At 39.0% G+C, this 12,639-nt stretch overlaps 2 long non-coding RNA genes across 4 annotated transcripts; both read left to right on the forward strand.

The window, feature by feature from the left end:
• Positions 1-287: 287 nt before the first annotated feature.
• On the forward strand, positions 288-5,084 carry LOC102078642 (uncharacterized). Of its 3 annotated transcripts, none has more exons than XR_003219271.1 (7): positions 288-308; positions 2,327-2,458; positions 3,198-3,323; positions 3,503-3,705; positions 4,443-4,503; positions 4,606-4,781; positions 5,001-5,084. It is a non-coding gene; the product is annotated as an uncharacterized LOC102078642 (long non-coding RNA). The 3 variants fall into 3 exon arrangements; XR_003219270.1 differs by lacking the exon at positions 288-308 and adding an exon at positions 1,183-1,408; XR_002059823.2 differs by lacking the exon at positions 288-308 and having other exon boundaries at positions 1,569-2,458.
• A 271-nt stretch (positions 5,085-5,355) lies between these two features.
• LOC109199414 (uncharacterized) lies at positions 5,356-6,232 on the forward strand. The gene is made up of 2 exons (XR_002059824.2): positions 5,356-5,569; positions 5,650-6,232. It is a non-coding gene; the product is annotated as an uncharacterized LOC109199414 (long non-coding RNA).
• The last annotated feature ends 6,407 nt before the right edge of the window (positions 6,233-12,639 follow it).

Genomic DNA, 12,639 nt, shown 5'->3' on the forward strand with positions numbered 1-12,639 from the left:
AACTATGAACCTGGTGTCTGCAGCCATCTTTTATATCCAGACTACAGTGGAAATAATCACTTACACCTGTTAGAGTGATTTAATGTTAATGTAATCGGCTCATAAATCACATATTGTTATAATTACACAAAATGTGTTCTAGACCCCAAACCATTCCTTTTATACCTGACTGTTAGGACCTCCAAGCCTGTAGTTATATTCATTATCAGTTAAAGCCCCTCCTCATGCTTTTCTTCTTTGGTGCAACCCTATAAATACAGTGTACCTCTTTGGCCTGTCCCCTTTTCTACAATTCCCCTGTGGGAGAGGTTCGTGCCATTTCTTTTCCAACACTGTACAACACACATATGGTGTATAGCCACCCTGATGTTTCTGATTATCTTTTTTGTTTAATTATTGTCGTTATTATGCCTGTCTTTGCTAAATCCTGTAAATGTGTAGTACGTGTGTGCCACATATGTGTTATAGGCACCGTCAATGCTAGCATGAACAGATAATTCTTGCTAAATTACAAGTTGTGGTGGGTTGAGCTAACCCTCTTTCCTACCTACTATTTGTGTTTGGTTGAGGGAGCTGGAGCGAGCAAGTTAATTACTTGGAGGTCTTTCTTTCTTTTTACCTTTCTTTGTCAGGTATGTCGAATTTTGTGTCGTTGTTTTTTTAATCTTGTGTCAAATATGTTCCATGTAAGTTCGTACTTTATGTTAAATGTAAAAATATGTATAAATGTATAAATGTATAAAAAATAATGTAACAAATTCCCCTGTGGGAGAGGAGCTGGAGCGAATAAGTTAATTACTTTTAGGTTTTTCTTTCTTTTTACTTTTCACTGTCAAACACTACGCAGGAGTACTCCGGTTACATTAACACACACATTCGCACAAACAATAAAAGGAGGAAGAGCGTTTAACACTCGGCTTCCGTGGTCAAATACGCTGAGTCCGTTACCGTGAACTATGGAGCGGCAGATTTGTGCTGGAATTAAGCTGCACACAGCTGATGTTAGCCAGGAAAACATTACAGATTGCTTCACTTGCCTTCACATGGAGCTTCACACAGAGACATCAGCATCAGTCAGGAGAAACAGGAAGTTCAGGACAGAGAAAGTTAAATTTGAGCTGGAAGGAAACACCCATAGAGTTGTGTGAGGTCTCCTTCACAATCAGGAGCGAAACTGTGTGTGCTGCATTCAGGTGCACCTCGGAAACTCCCAAAACTCGAGCAGGTTTTCCAAATGTGATTTTATTTCTTCTGGTTTTCCTGTTTGAAGCAAACATTTGTTATTACTTTGTTGCTCTTCTTCCTTTGAATATTTCAGCACTGAACTGATGTTTCTTCAAAGCTCATTTCAACCTGTTGAAGTCATTAATGAAAGTGCAGACTGAGAGTGGATCACATGATGTTTAAGGTGTGTCATGTGACATGTTCAGTATTGTCACACATGTCTAGATTGTCCCTGATATCATAACTGCTCAAACACTGATGATTATATTTGAAGAATTATTACTGATGGCAGCAAAGTTTGAATGGAGCTCTCTGTCTGTGCTGATTTGTCGCCCTCTGGAGGCCAAAACACAAACTGGATGATGTCACTGTAACCACCACAGTGACAGGAAGTGTTTTTAAATGATGAAACACTGAAATGATGCTGACGGCTGTCGTTAGCCTCACTGGTAGCAGTGCTGATGTGTTCATGTCAAACAGTGGCTCAGGTCAGACTCCTTCATCCTTCTCCAGCGTGAGGCTGCCCTCAGACCCACAGGAGCTCTGACCTTTGACCTCCTGTGACCTTTAAAAAACATTGTTGTTATTTGAAGCTTTTGATGTCCACAAGCATCAGACCAGCTGCTTTAGTCTAGAAGTATCATATTTATTAAAAGTTAGTTAATAACAATAGTTATTAAAGGCTCTTAGAATTCTGTTTTTATATTTTTATGAGCTCCCAGCTCTGTTTGAGCTGCCAGCTAAAATAAAAGGATGAAGCTGTTCTACAAGAACACATCTGAGCTTATGTTAATGTGATGAACACACATTTATGATCAAAGTCCCTGTACAGTGACAGGGCAGTCATGTCATCAGCCCTGTAACGGACACATCAGTGATGTTTATTTCTGGGTTTGAGCTTCATACCTGGATCATGTTATTTGTGTTGAACGTGTCACTGCAGAGCTGTCAGTATGTGTGGAACTTGTCTTTATTCCCTGATGTAGGAACATCTTTGACTTGTTTGAACATTTTGTTCTGAGTTTAAAATGATAAATGTTTGAATCCATGAGGAAAGTCAGAGTCTTTTCAGCTGCAGTAACATGTTGATGCTGTCCATCAGCTCAGCTCCACCAATGACCTTTAGACTGAGGTCACTTCCTGTAACAGAGTCCTTCAAAGGCTGATGACATCACAGCGATCCAAAGGTTCCTACAAACGTGTCCTTCTTCTTCTCTGGGATCTGAAGCATCAGGTGTGTCCTATCCTCAGATTCTTTGTGTCACCTGCTTCAGATGTTATCAGTCCATCAATGGACGTTATTAGCAGTTATCAGCCCCATAACTGTGGCTCAGATTGGTCCTCCTGCACCTGCTACCAGGCTCAGTAGGTCGTTATCACCAATTCATGAGCCGGATTGCTGTGTCACTGTTGGGAGGGACGACGATGAATCCAGATCCAGTACAGACAGATTCCAGTTTGATACAAACCAGTACAAAACCGGAAACTGTTTTATATTTTTTTTTCTTTTTTTTTTACACATGGCTGCTACTTAACAATACCCATGTAGAGGACGGCATTACAGGTGAACAGCAGGTTCATATCTCAGTATTTCATCAACAACTGAGGACACTAGAGTGTCATTCCTCAGTGTAACACAATGCAGATCATACAGCTTAACGGCATTTGACACATTTCTGTCTATAAAAATGTTTCAGGCTGAACAGTCCTTACATGTTGACACTAGATCATATTTTCTCCTCTTATGTCCACTGGAGTGGGTTGGTGTTCAGTCTCTGAGGTGTTATCTAATGACTTCCATCATTAATACACATTAAACGCAAGTATCTATTAAGCTGATAAGATGGTTCAAGATGCTGAGCTTTAGAAAATGATCTTAAACAGTCTCCTGCTGAGTTTCTTGAATTTCACTTGTAAATGTAGCTCAGTGTTTGATAAATCAAACCCTTTTACTTCTACTGTTTCTACCACAGGTTAACACGCTCTACTGAGCTCTGGGAGGAGAATCAGTTTCCCAGTTTCACCAGTTGAGACGCAGAACCTCAGCTGGTCTTTGTAATCTATTTGATGATGTGACAGCAGGCCCAGCATGTCCAAAGGTTACAACTGTTTATAGAAGTTCATATAATCATTTCAAAAGCATTATTGTTAAAGCGTCATGAAGTAAATGTTGATGTTGAGTCGTCTCACTGACACCAACCAAGTTAACAATCCTGTCATAAGATTTGGTTCCATCAATGACAGAAATGGATGAAGCAGTGTTGATGTTTGATTTCAGACTGATGGCACAACGACTGTGAGCATGGACGCCGACTTTGGCCTTGGAAGAAAAAGTATTACTGAGCGCTTGGATGGAAACATCATGTTTGTAAGAGACAAAGATGTAGAAGAATATCTGCTGTCACATCCTGATAGCTGGAAACCAGCTGAGCTGAGGAAATGTTGAAGGAAACTTCGTGTCACTGCTCCATCACTAGTGAGGTGTTCTCCTAAATAAGTCATAGTTTTAAATGGATTGGTTATATAAGAGATAGCATTTGAAGTATATTTGTGATGGAAACAGATGTTTTTGAATGTGCAGATGTTGAGTGTTGTGTTTCTATTTATAAAACACTGCTTGGTGTTTATCAGAAAAACAGTGGAGGAATACTTCGAGGTATTTCCCTGGCTGTCCATGTTTGTGGACATAAACTGCAGTGCCAGCTATGATTTATTGGTCAATGTACACAAACAGACACACATGTCATCCAAGTACATGCGCACACTATTAAGTCCATACTTTGATACGGTACAGTATACAGCAAATATGTGTTAACCACAGATCATGTAGAGCACATGAAGGCTTCCTGGGTTTGGGCTGACAGATGGAGAAGGCATGGAGAGGTTCTGGTCCTTTCTCAGAAGATCTGCATGAGTCACAAAGAAATGACTTGACTGGACCTTCTGTTTTTTTATTTCTGCCGTCCTGAAAGAGTCCCCCGGGTAACCCGACTTTAATGGAACGTCTGTTTGTAGTTGCAAGTGAATTTTGTATTTTTCTCTTCCATGTTTGTCCTAGTGACTATTTCAGAACAAGACATACAAGACTGGATGGAAAGATAGACAGAAGCTGCCAAACATGCACTTTTGAAAACGAGACCCAAAGGCTTGTTGATTTGTCCTGATTTGATTCTTATTGAGTATTCACGAAGCTGACAGTAGCTACTTCCTGTATTTAGATTCCGTTCCCAGATGGAAGAGGAATTATGTCATGAAACTGGTTAAACTCAACCAGCTCAGGTAGGAAACATTTCTATTTAAGGCCCTGCAACAGCCTCATGCATTAAACTATATTTAGTGTTTTGTTGATAGAATTTCCAACAGTAAGAGTTCAAATGATAGCAAACAGAGAGTGCTCTTCAAACAGCTGACAGACACGACCACATTACAAGAAGATGGTGTCAGTCCAATTTGATTTTCCAGTTAACGCTGAGAGACCTTGATCAGGAAGTCAGAGGTCAACTGATGCTACGAGCAGGAAAGGATCGCTCTACTCAATGTCAAAAGAAAACATCCTGGTACTTGTTTTGTTTACTGTTATTTATATTCATTATGTCCAATATAATGATGAGCCTTTGATATTAACAAGCACATTTTCATTGACACAGAGAGGGAAACGTTGTATTTTCTGCGTCTTTTCCTCACAGTAAAGATATTTGTACTCCTGCAAAGAAGATTCTGTAGTTAAACTGCTGATTGTACAATAAACAAATTTCACTTTGTAAAATGTTGTGCAGGGAAGCTGTGGTTGCTTCTTAGACTATCATGACCTGGATGACTGAGAACCTACGCAGACACGTTCTGAGGGAAGGACTCCACACTTATTGTACTGATTTAACTGAGCTTATTGTCATCGAGCAAAGTTTGGTTTAATGTGTCTCTACTGACAACACAAAGCATTTTTTTCACTGTTTATAAAATGTAGAAGTCTTAAAATATATCTGCAGTGCTTGGTGTAAATTCAGTGATTCAAGCACAGTTGGTTGTCATCTTCATTGAAAATAAATATGAACAAATGATAATAATATATAATAAAAAAAATATATTATGTGATGTTGGCATGTGTTGTTGGTGTTTGTATTTTCAGTAAATGTCTTTTTGAATGTAAATGCTTTGTTCCAGACGGACAGGGAGTCGCTATACGGCTGTCCAAGCAAATCCACGTCTGTAACAGAGACTGAAGAAGATTGTAACAGAGTCCAACAGTCTGCAGTGGCCACCACAGTCCACCGTCTTCACATCACAAGGACAATTTCAACATGTCTGTGAAGTCTCCTTGTCCTTGTACTCATGCCTTGATGAACAAGTAGGTAGAGTTCAAATGTGAGTTTTCAGTGAGTTCATAAGTACGATTTACTGTTACTGCTGCTGTTTTTGTTCTGTCAGGTTTGTTTCATGAAGAAGGTGATATTCCAACAGAGCTGAAAAGGACAGCCTTCGCTGGCTTACATTTGAAGAGCAGAGCAGCTGAAGAAAAGCTGTGACTCCACCGTGAGATGGACTCTGTGATTCATCACCTCCACCAGCAACACACTGACCTGCATTCATCCATAGATGACACTCAGGACTCTGGTTCCACAGCTGTTCTTGTTCACAGCAGCATCCACTTAGAGAGGAAACTGGATAATGCAATGATGATGTTCCAGCGTCATGTTGTTGCTCCTCCTTCTCATGCTCACCTGCCAGAGTTTAACTCCGCCTCTCAGACAGTCAGGTCACCTGATCTGCATGTTTTGCTGTACGATGACATCATCTTGACGTTGACGAGGAGAAAAACTAGTTTTGTCCTGCAGATGGCGATCTTGCACCGTGTTCAGAGAGCCGACACTTTGATGCTGCTGCTCTACTCAACTTACTTTAGCCTGGGTTGGACTTTATATGAGCAGCTTCCACTCTGGTTTCACTGTTAAACACACTTGTTTGATTTCACTTGGAAAAGCTGAAAAATAAATATTTTATTGCAAAATTATTTGTTGGTACATTTTTGAGGGTCAAATATCTTGTTTGATTTGAGGAATGAACTGTTAAGGTGGAAACAATGAACCAGGTTAAAATACTTTAAATCAGTGCAGATGTATAATGTAATTTAACATGTTGATAATGGTTGTAGTGGGCTTGTAATGTAAATGTGATTAAATGTGACATTAATGGTGACGCTGCATAAACCTGATCAAACAGTTCTATTAGTGGGTCTGTGTGATCAGCATCAGTGGGTTAAGGTGAGGCCTTGACTAGTAGAACGTCATGTTGGTGTATGACAACACATGAGCCAACATCAGACTCCGAGCGCTACGATGCTAAAGATCAGAAGATCCAGTGTGACATCATCGTTACCTGGCAACAGCAGCCCTCAGCCCATCTGACTTTATTGGAGGATATTTACACCAGCAACACTGTTTAGTTTGATATGACGGATTAACAACATGCTGTGATATCCAGTTCATCTGTAATAGATACTGGATCTAATCAGTCAGCAGATATTTGATCACCTTATTTATAACTATACTAGAAACAAACACAACTGTGTTGGTGATTCATGCAAACTTGCATATCAGCCTTTGAAGGTTTTGTAGTACTGAGAACAAAGAGGTTGTGTTAGGGCTGAAAAGCCCGACTTGTTCTCCTCTGCAGGTCATCAAATGCACCACAGAAGTTTGTATTTGCACAGCCTGTATATGTTTGATGGCTTTATTATTCTCTGTTCAAAGACAATAAATGTGGAAAATGTCTCATGTAGTATCAGCTTCATTTAAAATGACTGCAAACATTTAGAGAACATGTGCTGCTGTTTGTCCTACATTTCAACACTGAATGAACCCTGAAAACGTGATGGCAGGTGGCAGATTGGAGTCCACATGAAATATCGGCTGTATGAAGACTGGAAAATATAGATGATACAAACATGCAGCCAAACATTTGTGGACATGGATAAACTCTCTGATCCAAAAAGCAGGAAGTGACTCAGCTAGAAAATGAAAGTGTGTAACAGCTGAAGTCAAATGTAATGCAGAGTTGAATCTGCACTTGGATCCATGTGTGAAAGGTCCACATGTAGGGATCACATGAGTCCTGATGTTTGTCAGTGCAGCTTGATAACTCCATCTACTGTGGGCTACATATACTGGGCTGGTAGCTCCATAGTGTTGCAAAGAAACTATTCAATGTGCAAATTTAAAATCAGAGGCTCTTCTAACACAGGAGCCATGTTGAGTTTAGATCACAGCGACCACCGGCAGTCTGAAATGGAATGAAGCCCATTGACAGCCAGCAGGTCTAAACAGGAACGCAGCCATTTGTATGCGTGGCAATGATGTGGCTGCAGCTGACACAGGATTGGTTCAAACTAAACATCAGACGCATTTCACAGAGTTCACAAAGAAACTCACGTTTTTATCTTTGAAGATGATCATAAAGTAGAATTGATGGTCCAGCAGACAACAGCAGGAGGTTTGAACCCTTCTGATGCAGCAGAAACAGGATTTGGAGGAAGATGTTAATAGATTAGAAAGAATTGTACACTGTGAATCAATGCAAGTCTTTCTAGATAGACAGATCTTTAATAATCCCTCAGGTAGGTTCCTCTGGGACAGTCACAGATAGAGACACCAATTCTGACGTCCTTTGAAAGTTTTCATCACTCGTCATGTACACAGATGTTAATTCTACATATTCCTAGTACTGAACTCTAAATCAATATGAAGAAAATGCTCCTACTAATCTGCATATATGTTGATATCAAATCCTTTTCCAGCACATGGATAAATCTCTATAAATCTTTCAGTCTGATCAGAATGGGCACAGTGTTGTTATTGCAGCACTCCCTGATGTTTGAAAAGCTAAATGTCCATTTTAAAGTGGTCGTGTGTAGGATTGTGTTTCCTTCCTTTGTGCAGTTCTTACAGTAAACATGTTTGAATGTTTCCTGTTCCCCTGATGCTTCTTCCTGTTGGATAAAGTTGGTTTGAATAACATGTTCTTATAGGTTTCAATGAACTTCAAACTGGGATCCACTTACAAAACTGTCTCATTTTATTGGAACGATCCACATTTGCATCCATTCACGGTACATTTGACATCTGAACACGTTTGTACACATGATGAAAGGACAGATGGTGTTTGTGTGTCCTTCTTAAACTTAGTGTGAATGTTTCATCATGTAGAACTACTTAGAACAAAGTCTTTGGGAACATTTGGAGAACACGTTTAGGAAAGTAACATCCTGGTAGAACATTTTCTTAAAGCAAAGCAGAGCTGCAACATGACTGTGAGGATTCACAATAATAAAGTCACAATACTTTATTATTATGAAGACTAAAGTGCACCTTAATGCTGCCAATGAATACACATGTTCTTTGTGAAAGCATGAGCACAGCTGACATGCACCACACTGACCCCACTCGCCCCATTTCTTCATCCACTTCTTGCTCTTGTGCTTGAAATGAGACACAGACGCAGCAAAAGTCAGAGGCTCTAAAATCCACAAAAAGGGGGCTTGTTAGATCAGGATATTGATGTGATCCATAGAAAACATGGATAATACACCACTTTATTTGAAGACATCTGTAGCACGGCCTCAGTTCTGGATGTTTCCACAGACTCCTCTGTGCACCTAAAGAAGAGGTCAAAGGTCAGCAGCACATGTAGTTGGGACAATTCTTCATTTACAAACAACAGTCGCACAAACTACACAATTATTTTCCTCCAATGACAACTTTTCACAAATGTTTCAAACATCAACTGATTGAATCCATGAATGTGAAAACGTGTTTGTGAGTGAAAGAGACAGACATGTACAGACTGAAGTATCTGTTCAACAGTCAGAGTGTTTCTCTAACAGGAGACACTCTTTACACTCCACTCAGCACAGGGACACTGAGGAACCAAGATAGAAGAACATAAACCCAGGATAAAGAGTTTGAGTGAATGTGGTGTTGAAGGTGTGGAGGTGGATCAGAGTGTCAGAGGAGACTCTGTAGAAGGACAGAGTGCCAGCAGGACAGTCCACATACACTGCTGCTCTGTTAGAGACAGAGGAGGAGGAGGAGGAGGAGGAGATGGATGTGTGTCTGTTATTGTGCCAGACATAACGAGGAGCACCATTATAACAGATCAGACTCCAGGACTGATCATTGTATCCAAACACACAGTCTCTGTCTCCTTTCCTTCTGATGCTTCTGTAACTCACTGATATATAAACTTCTCCTCTCCACTCGACCTCCCAGTAACAGCGACCAGTCAGACCATTTCTACACAGCAGCTGATAAACATCAAATCTGTCTGGATGATCAGGATATGACTGAACCTCCTCCACATGTGTCACCTTCCTGTTGTTGTCAGACAGTTGGAGCTTTGTGTTCACTGTGTTTGTGTCGATTGTGAGTTGACAGGAATCTGATGGAGAGAACAAACACAATCCAGCTGCAGTTATTGATCCATCATCTGTTCATTGATTGACACTTTGATGATGACTCCTGACATGATGAAGATGGTTGAATGTGTGCTGCTTTGTTTTCATGAATCCCATTAAAAACACACTTACACTTCCTCAGACCTGGTCTCAACCATCGGACTCCAGCAGGCTCCACCCTGAAAGGAGGAGGGGGGTCAGAGCAGCACAGTCAGCATGCACACATGGACATTACATGGCTCTCATACACACACTGTTACACACTGAGCTCAAAGCTCGGCTCCACTGTTTTATTCAAAGAAATCTACATTTATTTATCAGCACATTTAAAAACAGGTTGAGCCAAAGTGCTGCACAGAGTAGAGATAAAATAGGAAACATACACAGTAATTACTATATAGACTCGTCACAATTGAAAGCTACAGAGTACAAATGTGTTTCCAACCGGGTTTTAAAAATGTCGAGTGTTGGTGAGGACCTGATGTGAAGGGCGACTGTTCCAGAGTTTGGCTGCAGCGATCGATAAAGCTCACCTCTGTTTTTACGTCTAGCTAATGCTAATATCGTTTTCTCTTCCCTTTTAACAATGCAGAGCAGCTAATGCTAGGTAGGCGGATGCTAGCAGCTAATGCTAATTTGATGTGAATTAGCATTATATTAGTGAGGAGTTAATGCTAAGTAGACAACCATTAGTGGCTTATGCTAATTTTAGGTGAATAAGCATTGGCAACTAATGCTAATACCATATTCTCTTGATTTCTAACAATGTGAGGAGCTAATGCTAAGAAGGTTGCCGTTATTAGCTAATGCTAATTTATCCACTAATGCTAACAATGTTTTTTCTTACATTTTAACAATAGGATTAGCTAATGCTTATACTATTTTTCCTTCAATTTTGACAATGTGATGTGTGTTACCATTAATAACTATTGCTAATTTGATGTGAATTAGCATAATCAAATAATGCTAACTATTTTACTTTGCATTACAACGATGTGAGGACTTATGCTAAGTAGGCTGCCATTACTAGCTAATGCTAATTTGACGCGACTTAGCATCATCCGTTAATGCTAACACTTTTCCCTTCCCTTTTAACAATGTTTGCAGCTAGTGCTAGGTAGGCTGATGCTAGCAGCTAATGCTAATTTGATGTGAATTAGCGTTATATTAGTGAGGCGTTAATGCTAAGTAGACTGCCATTAGCAACTAATGCTAATTTTAGGGGAATAGGAATTGGCAGCTAATGCTAATACCATATTTTCTTGCTTTATAACAATGTGACCAGCTAATGCTAAGTAAGTTGCCGTTATTAGCTAATGCTAATTTACCCGCTAATGCTAACAATTTCTTTTCTTACATTTTAACAACATGAGTAGCTAATGCTTATACTATTTTTCCTTCCATTTTAACAATGTGATGTGTGTTACCGTTAATAGCTATTGCTAATTTGATGTGAATTAGCATTGTCGATAATGCTAACTATTTTCCTTTGCATTATAACGATGTGAGGACTTATGCTAAGTAGACTGCCATTACAAGCTAATGCTAATTTGACGCGAATTAGCATCATCCGTTAATGCCAACTCTTTTCCCTTGCATTATAACAATGTGAGCAGCTAATGCTAAGAAGGCTGCTGTTATTAGCTAATGCTAATTTGATGCGAGTTACCATTACCCGATAATGCTAACACTTTTCCCTTCCCTTGGCAGCTAATGCTAATACCATATTTTCTTGCTTTATAACAATGTGACAAGCTAATGCTAAGTAGGTTGCCTTTATTAGCTAATACTAATTTGAGGTGAATTAGCATTATCCACTTATGCTAACAATGTTTTTCTTACTTTTTAATAATACGCCATTAGTAGCTAATGTGAACATATTTTTTATTCAATTTTAACTTTTCCCCTGCGATGTGCAGAGTTAATGCTAAATAGGATGCCATTAGTGGCTAATTCTAATTTTAGATGGAAAAGCATTAGAAGCTAATGCTAATACCATATTTTTTTGTTTTATATCAATATCAGTAGCTAATGCTAGGTACGTAGACATTATTAGCTAATGCTAATTTAAGTGAATTAGCATTATCCATTAACGCTAACAATGTTTTTGCCAACTCTTTTCCCTTGCATTATAACAATATCAGCAGCTAATGCTAACACTACTTTCAGTTCAGTTAAGCCTATTTAACATTAATTAACTTCATTTAGCATTAAGAAGTTTATGCTAAATAGGCTACTATTAGTGGCTAATGCTAATTTTAGGTGAATAGGAATTGGCAGCTAATGCTAATACCATATTTTATTGCCTTATAACAATGTGACCAGCTAATGCTAAGAAGGTTGCCGTTATTAGCTAATACTAATTTGAGGTGAATTAGCATTATCCGCTTATGCTAACAATATTTTTTCTTACTTTTTAACAATACGCCATTAGTGGCTAAGTCTAATTTTAGATGAAAAAGCATTAACAGCTAATGCTTATACTGTTTGATTTCTAAGAATGACAGCAGCTAATGATACGAAGTCTACCGTTATTAACTAATGCTAATTTGATGTGAATTAGCATTATATTAGTGAGCAGTTAATGCTAAGTAGGGTGCCGTTATTAACTAATGCTACTTTGACGTGAATTAGCATTATGCGCTAATGGTAATACTGTTTTCCCTTACATTTTAACAATGTGAGTGGCTAATTCTAAGTACGCTGTTGTAAATAGCTAATTTGATGTGAGTTAGCATTATTAGATAATGCTAACTCACCGTTTTCTCTTACTTATTAAAAATGATAGTAGCTAATACTAATACTCTTTTCTGTTGGGTAACAACGAAGTGAGGAGTTAATGCTAAGGCTGCTTTTAGCGGCGTATTCTAATTAGGGGTGAATAATTATTAGCAGCTAATGCTATTACCGTTTTCTCTTTCCTTATAACAATATGAGCAGCTAATGATAATTTGATGTAAATTAGAATT

This window comes from Oreochromis niloticus, linkage group LG3, assembly GCF_001858045.2.
Source record: "Oreochromis niloticus isolate F11D_XX linkage group LG3, O_niloticus_UMD_NMBU, whole genome shotgun sequence".
NCBI lineage: Eukaryota > Metazoa > Chordata > Actinopteri > Cichliformes > Cichlidae > Oreochromis > Oreochromis niloticus.